Raw genomic sequence first — 8,990 nt, forward strand, 5'->3', positions numbered from 1 at the left:
AAACTTCAAATAGATTATCAATGTTAAACTTCAAATTTTGGATACTCTGAAATTTTTAGTAAAACTAATCCATTTCCACCTTAAAAAAATTCAAACTACTTTTTAAAATTTCTTTTCTTTTACCAGATTGTAGCAAGAAAACTAACATCCCCGCGAATTTGTAACGTAGGTAGACAACACCTATTCCAACTCTGGAAACTAAAATCTTCATTTGAACGGACATAATAACTCGCGATTGATTAATGTTATACCAGAAATAGAAATGGATGCATAACTTACAGTTCCCCATAATTCAGAATGACGGATGATCACCTCCGTATGCGACGGCACTCGAACCGGTTCTCGTTTTCAACTTCTGGTCGGTGGAGGTTGCAGTGACAATTGCGAGGTTCACACTCTATGGCTGCGGTGGTTTATTCCTCCCCGCTGGCCATAATATTTTCTCAGCCACCGACAGCGTAGCTTCCAGTGGTAGAAAGATCATCATTTCGGCACTCTCTGCTGCCGATATCTTCTCCAGCTGTTGTGACAACCACTTCTTCCGCCTGATGCTATTGATTCACCTGCAGTTTGTATTCATAATTTATTGATGTAAAATAGGGATCTCTATCCATGAAGCAGAGAATCTGGAAGGGAATGGCATCCAAAGTTGTACCTCACAATTTTCCTTGCTTATTTGAACCGATTAACCTCCAAATATAATTAACATACTTCGGGCTAATCTCTATCATCCTTCTCTGTGCTTCGCTTAAAGCTTAATAAAAGTGATCATCCACAGTATCCACTGCCAAGAAATATTTAATACTACCAAAGCTCCTGAGCGTGAACTATTAACTCAGTACCAGTTGTACGATGCAGAGGCTACGTTTGCGGAAAACCAGCCATAACGAGGGTAAGATGGGACACTTCAAGATGCCTAGTCCGGTTGAAAAACATTTGAAATTAAACCCGACAAAAATCGAATCAAATCGTCCAAAAATGCATACAAATCAGAAACGTACCGACGGAACCTCATAACGGCGAACACTAGGGCCCTCCACAGAGATGTCATACACATTGAAAGATTGTCACACCGTCACATCAAATCTCGAATTTGTGCGCATAGGAAGATCGGAAGGCTAAAGGATTTAGGGCATGCTTGCCCTAGTTGTTCCATTTTTCCTTTCCAAAGTCTCTACTGCTAATACCACCCCCACTCGAGGTAGAGGATTTGTTATTAACTTGATATTGTCCATGCAGGTTAAAGGGAATGTATATCTGATAGTATTTTTATTAATAGCACATCTTCCAATTTCCATTTTTCTTTGGACTAAGATAATTGGTACACTATAAGGGCTCAAATGGTCTTTGATTAACCTTGTGTGGAATAACTCTTGCATTTGTTTTTGGACTCTTTTCATTTTCTCTACCTGCCATTTTATAAGCTACTTTATTAAGCAAACTATCTGTCAGAATTAAATCTATATGATGGCTAATGCTTCTTATAGGAGGAAAAGCGTTGGGTAACTCTTCCATGACAACATAGAAAATTCATTTAACATAGATTTAATTTTAGAAGAAAACTCATTTAAATTTGTGTGTAAGGATGGTTCCACGCTTACCAATTAGAGCCAACTGCACCTCCTCTTCTTGATTGACTTGTTGTAGGAGCTCCTTTCTGACCACTATTAACAACTCGTGCCTGTGTCCTCTTTGACTCCCTTCTCCTCCAATGGTAACATAATGTGCCTACAGTTGTCTTTGTCAAAGGAGTAGGTATTTCTCCTCTTGTCATGAGTATCTCCTTGATCATGTTACCATGGCCTCCCTAATAAGACATGGAAAACATCCATAGGAATCATATCACACAACACCTCGTCCTTGTAGGTGCTAATTTGGAATTCCACCTTACTTTGTTGGTTGACTAAAATATGATTTATGTTTTGTAGCCATGCCAACCAATAAGGAGTGGGGTGTCTCATTCTTTGTAGCCCTCATTTCTCCACCATTTCCAAAGAAACCATGTTGTTAGTGCTGCCACTATCAATAATTACTTTGCAACATTTTCCATTAGACTTGCATGTTGTTCTAAACAAATTTCTTCATTGGGTTGGCTCTAGTTTCTCCTTTTATACTTTAGTTAAAATCCTCTGAACATTAGAGACTCACCTAGTTTAGGGGTTTCCTCTTTTACTACCATTGTTGCTACCTCATCCTTGGCTTTTGCAACACACAATCCTCTCTAGCTTACTGATTTACTTTTAGGATAATTCCATGAAAGATGGCCTGCCTTTCGACATATGTATCCTTTGACTTCTCTAACTCTGCCTCTACCTCTTGGAAAAAATAACCCGCCCCTTAATTCTCCTCCTCTTGGTGATTGAGTTGACCTTAGACTCCTTACTTCCTCTTAGATTTTAGGCTCTTCCCCTATTGTGAGACCCTTTCCCTTTAGCTAAACTCCTTCCTTTACTGCTTTGTCTCTACTTGCTAGCAACTTTTCTTCTGCCCTTAATTCTGTTGATAATATTTGGGCATAAATTTGTTCTTGAATTTTGTTAGCTTCCTATCCTAGATTCCTTTGACTTCTTTAACTCGGCCTCTACCTCTTGGAAAAAATATCCCACCCCTTCATTCTCCTTCTCGTGGTGATTGACTTGACCTTAGAATTCTTACTTCCTCTTAGAGTTTAGGCTCTTCCCCTATTGTGAGACCCTTTCCCTTCAACGAAACTCGTTCCTTTACTGGGTTGTCTCTACTTGTTAGCCAACTTTTCTTATGAGCTTAATTTTGCTGGTAATCTTTGGGCATAAACTTGTTCTTAAATTTTCTTAGCATCCTATCCTAGATTTAATATTTCCTTTCCCCTTCTTTCTCTGATCTACCTACAACACATCCCACCATAGTGTTTCATGTCCTCTTAACCCCATGAGAGCATACTTGACCTCTTGGTCCTCCTCAACATCCTCATAATCAAAATATTTGTCTAGAATGTTGATCTAATCCAACAACTCCTCCACATTCATGTCTCATCATATAGTGGCACCTCCATCTTTGGTTTGGACCCGACCTTGATAACTAACTTAATGAACTACTCTTCATGTTTCCCTCTTCCTAGAGATGCCTTCTTCAGAACCCGTATCCTCACTCTCATTCATGTCCCCTACATCATGTTCTTATCTCTCTGCAATTTCCATGTCATCCACTATTGTCTAGATAGGCCTCAACTCCAATCTCTAGCCATTGTCCATTTCAGTCCTTCCTCAGCCTCCTGTTCTTGGTGGCATACAATCAACACGATTCCTATCAACTTCTCAATTTTTCTTGTTATTACAAGATTTTTCAGAGCAAAAAGGAATGCTCTAACACCACAATTAATGTAACGACCACATGAATAATTTTCCTTGTTTCCCCGATAAACAATAAAAAAAAAATCAAAATATCTTCACACGCTCTTGGTCCTACAAATTCCATGAGGGAAAACCTCTTCAGGCTCCTTTTCTTTTCATTAGAAAATTTTACAACACCTTGAAGAGAGTGCCCTTCGCATAGTTTTCAAAGTCTACATGGTTTCGAAGACAAGCCGAGACTTTAAATGAAACCTTTCATTATTTTCCAATGCAATGTTGCTCTAGACTATGGATAAGACGCAAATTGAGGTCGGGGTTGCTCACTCAGCTACTCAGCAAGTTCTACGCCAATAGCCCCAACTACCGATTATCTCTTACGCATAACGGGCTTCAACGCTTATGAAGAATAAAATAGAGCTATATATTAATAAAACTCGACTCCTACGCAAGGATTTATTCTTCACAATTAAATTTTAGAACAGCCTTCAAGAAATGTTTAACTCACTTTTTCTAACAAAACATAACGTTATTCTATCATATAAAGTTCCATCAATTGGAGACTAGTAAGATCTATGTTGTCATCCTTTTCGCTTCCCTGAAGAGGGATTTAACACAAAGCTTTTTAGTCAAGAATGAGCCACAGGAATTACCTCAAGAATTGGAGATCATATAACGATAGAGCACGAGATAAACTGTTCATAACATAATGAAAATAGTTCCTATTTTTCCTCAATCCTTCGCACTCGCGAGGCCCTTTGATCATACACATATATGAAATCTCAAAAAAGAAAATAACCATTCGAAAACTTAGGTAGGCTACAAACAACAACTTCTCATAAATCAATTAGTGGGCCTATTTCTAGAGGCCCCTCGTAAGAAACAAAACATTTTTCCCATAAAAATCACACGTCTAGTAATAGAAAAAACGCATTTATTATAGTTGTCCCTCAAGGGACAAATAAGCAAAACTGTACAAATATTTACATAGGAAACTTTCTTTAAAATGAAAAGAAATTTGAGCGATGCTTGTGCATCAAGGAGTACCCTTGAGTGTTATATAGCGTTGATGAGGTCCATAGCTTTTGATGTGAACTTTCACTGAGATGTGTTTCTTGGAATGAGTCCTCTTAACTTCCACTTTAGTTTCACATGATTGACTTAAAGCATATCTATTTTCCTAGGCATGGGTGTACAAGGATAAAGAATATTATTAGAAATGGGCAGGAATGTTATGTGTGGAATTCCACGAAGAGGTGTATAGGATTTAATAATTATGTTAATGTAGAAAACTAAGTGTATAAATTTTGATTCTCCTTTTCATAATGATATGTTCATGACCCTCTATGAAAGTGACAAATGTTTTGTTAAAATAGAGGTAATATATATGTGGTGAGGGAAGATGAGTGTTAGAGATAAACATATAAAGAAGTGTAGTCTATCTAGAAAGTGAAAACTTGAGAAAATCATTATGAGACTTTTGTATAGCTAAATTCTTTGGGATAGTCAAGCACCACTCATCTTCCGAAATCTTTTACTTTTGTGATGTTAGCAGAATTTCGTGTGAAAGAGTATGAAAAATGACATTTGAATACAATTTAAACAACATAAAATGCAAAGGAAACCATGAAGAGAGATAACACAAAAACTTGATAATGAAGTTCGTCCAATGTGCACTATGTCTCTGAGCCCTGCTGAAACTTGGGAGGCATTTTAGATTAATCTTAGCAAAATAAAAATGCATACATGGAAAAAACCACACCTTATATTTCCAATTCTATGGATGGCCTGAAAATACAATGCTCAGATGAGGAAACATATGACACAGTTGTATTCTTGGAAAAAAAATCCTAAAATTTTAGTATATACTCAACCAAATTTTGTCACTATGACTTCTAGGCTCTAGGGAATCTTAAAATATTCCATGGAATATTTTCCTATAAGAAAATTTTAAGAATATTCCAGAAATGTGCTAAGGAATATTTTGGCATGTCCATTTCTATGCGCATAGAATTCCAACATAGGGTTCTAACCCTTGGTGGTATACAAACAATGTGTTTGAATAAATGTGGTAGGAAACTAATATTAACATAGCACTATTTATGCATTTGCAACGAAAATCTTGTGGGTTCGTTGGCCACCTAGAGGTTCTGTGTTCAACCCCCTACAAACTCACTCTCTATATATATTTTTTGAATATAATATAAGTCCTTATCATTTTTCCATTCCACTAACAGTTATTTGTTTCGCCAAATTAACTCTGGGATTCCACTCATCAATCAATATGGCAATCAACCTACCCATTCCTCCAAGCTTATATACCAATGCCATTTGTATGCTAATTGGGTCCCCAAATTTAGCAAAAATATGAAATAAATCATCGCCAATTTTCTTGCTAAATTTGTCATGTTCCAAGCCGAACTAGCTAGTCACAAGGTGCCACATCGTGTCCTATGATTTTTCCAAATGGCACCCTTGGATTGGGATTTTTTTTGCCAATTCAGGCTTGCCATGTGCCATATCCAGATTAGTCTTAAACATTCCTTATATTCTACCACATCACTGTATGTACAAATGATGACAACATCCCTACCGCTCATGTCACTCGCCATGTGTAGGTTGTGGGCCATTAATGCAAAAATTTTAGTTGTTTGTCGAAAACTTCAGCAAGCCATAACTTTTGCATATGGTGTGAGATTGAGGTGTCGTTCATGCCATTTTATTCGTAATGACGACATATCCTATTTGAAGTATGCTTCAATGGGTTTTTTTGGACTTAAAATAATTACCGTTTTAGGATCCTCCTAGTTAATTCCTCCCCAATAAGGAGCTTTTGGTCCTCCAAAATAATAGTCACAATCTATAATATGCTATACTATAACAATCCTCCATTGTATGTAAAATTATGCTAGTCTAAGATGGGAAGAGCTATGTCTCATGTGTGACAAGAACAATAAATAGTTTACGAAATATACAAATAATTAATCACTTGGAAAAACGAGACACCAAGAGATGAGATTTCTTGCTGAATCCCATTGGTGAAAGGGAAGGGATAATTCTTCCATGATAAGACTTCTAGATCCAATTATAGATAAGCTTAATGGATTGGAGATAACTATCCATTACACTACTTAGCTGGAGAAATATGCTAAGCTAATGAAAACATAGAATCTTTGCGAGAGGTAAATGAAAGCTTTTATGAGGAAAAGCCTTGCGGGAGATAAAGTTGATTTTTTCTGGGAAAATCCTAGGCAAATAGATAAAAAAGATCCATAAAAGTAGCACGCCGCTAATGGAAACCATACCATGAAAGAGGGTGTTAAATACCCATTGAAGAGATCAACAAAGGAAGTTGATCCACGGCAAGAACTCTCGGCTTGAGGGTGAACTGGAAGTAGGCAATTCTAGTTTGGGTGGTAGTGCTTGATTTTCCAAGTGACATCCTTTCAGATAATCTAGTTTGCATGGGATGTTTGTATGTTGACTCTTACTCTCTATATTTTCAATTATGAAGCATATAAGAGAAATTTCTTAGGTTATTCTTGGATATAAAGTTATTGAATAATGTATATGTGATTGCTATGCATCAGCAGAATTGGCTATGTTAGTTGTGTGCATGAGATGATTATATATGAGTTCATGTGACAACCATTTCATATAAATTGAATCCCAATTAAGACTAGTAAAGAAACATAATATGTGGATCTTATGCAATATTGGTGCTATCATGTATTTTGTTTAAGATAGTGAATAATCATGCTTGAGAGAATTATGTAAATTGGGTAACTTTGGTTAAGGCTTACAACTATATAAACTATGGTTCAAGTTATCTATGTTATGCATTATGCATCCAATGCTTCTCTTTTAACTAATTGTGCATATTACATAAGATACACATGTTAACATTACATTCGACTATGGTAGTAGGACTATGATTGCGTTATGGGCAATACTATCTTTAGTTTATTTATTTTGAGGTTTTCGTCAATGTTGATATTGAGGTACCAAATGATGTAAGTCTTTATGCATAATCATGTCCGGTTGAATGCCCATGGTTGATCATTCGTCCAATTTATAATACATGCATAAGGGTTGATTTGTGATATTATATTAAGGTTCTATTTATTGTAACTAAGACTCTACATCATGAATCCAGGGAAGCATAGAAGGAGTTGTATTATTGTGCCCAAGGTGTATGGCTCCTTACTTTGATTTAGTACATCATAAATATTTGTTCATGTAATACTTGTGATGATTAGTTGAATCTAACTTTTAACTGAAGAAAATATAAGTAATCGGAGCCCACTTGGAAATTGTAAAATTAGGCTCACAGGGTATGTGCCAAATGGTATCGGAGCATAAGTTCAAATATTGCAGCTTATGTGCCAATCCATATCTATAAGATAGGAATGAGGGCCTTAAATTAGGTCTATAAGATAGGAATGAGGGCCTTAAATTAGGTCTATAAGATAGGAATGAGGGCCTTAAATTAGGTTCTAAACAAGGAAGAGGTTTCACTAAAGGATTTTGGTTGTAATTTTTTATAAGAAAAATAGCCTAGAAGCAATAAAGCATTGAACTTTAATCTTAAAATAATTGGGAGGATGACTCTAAAGCATGCGAATATCATATTGATTACTTGCAATCAAAGGAAACTAGGATTCCTTAAGGTTGAACCTAAACATTAAAATTATTTCTTTTAGGTAATGTGGAAGTAATAACATATATATGTTAATCCACCCTATATAAAATATTATTATATCTAATCATTTAAAGTAGATTGTTGAGAAATGAGCGATTTCAATTAATTTTGAAAATTGTGTTTTTTGTGAAATCCCTTTAAGCTCTACCCATCTAGGTCGCATATTGAGACATTACTACCATGAAGATAGTACCTTGTCAAGAATTTAATATTGGGTCAATTCTAAAGAATTTTTACGAAGGAATTCGACCAACCCTACCTCAAATTGATTTCAAGGTAAAGTGCGCCTCTCCTAAGTCCTACATTTAAAGGCTACGTACTTCATATATATATATATATATGAGTACATATATTGAGTTCTTAAAATCAAAGGGGAATAAGAATTAAAGGTTTGTGCTTCAAATAGGAGTGAAATCTCTTGTAAGTATGTAACTACCTGGAAGTAATACGAAAATTTGAGGGGATCAATAGAAGGGTGTATTTAGATCATGCCCAAACTCATTATAATTTGATAAAAAACTAGAATAAATCGGAACTCAATTACACAGAATAACCATGGGGAGAGAAAACAAATGTGACATTTCTCGATATGGGACACAAACTAATTTTTATAATATTCCAATTTATGTAAGCTTTGGAATTTCTCCAATCTATTTTGTGGAATGACGTTCATAAAGATGATTGTTCATTGATCTTTGTATTGATAAAATGAAAGGAGATAATCATTGTACTAGACCTAGAATCATATGTGTTTACATTAAACTTTGATTATAGAAACAAACTGGGAATCCGATTTGGCTCATATATTTTTATGATGCAGCAATTAAAAAAAAACTTGAAGCAAGAGCCAACAATGATTTGGGACGAGGCACCCAACCTTGGTCAAATTGAAATTGTTGTGTATAAAAATGGCTGGGTTTGATGATATATAATAATCTTATCGTGATCCATCTACCTCAATA

General features: G+C 35.7%; 1 long non-coding RNA gene across 1 annotated transcript; it reads right to left on the reverse strand.

The window, feature by feature from the left end:
* Window positions 1-211: 211 nt before the first annotated feature.
* On the reverse strand, window positions 212-871 carry LOC149165961 (uncharacterized). The gene is made up of 2 exons (XR_016260375.1): window positions 656-871; window positions 212-563 (listed from the first exon to the last, which is right to left on the reverse strand). It is a non-coding gene; the product is annotated as an uncharacterized LOC149165961 (long non-coding RNA).
* Between the last annotated feature and the right edge of the window lie 8,119 nt (window positions 872-8,990).

Source organism: Pinus tabuliformis, chromosome 5_1, assembly GCF_031772625.1.
Source record: "Pinus tabuliformis cultivar Carrire ecotype Pingquan chromosome 5_1, CPIR1, whole genome shotgun sequence".
Lineage (NCBI taxonomy): Eukaryota > Viridiplantae > Streptophyta > Pinopsida > Pinales > Pinaceae > Pinus > Pinus tabuliformis.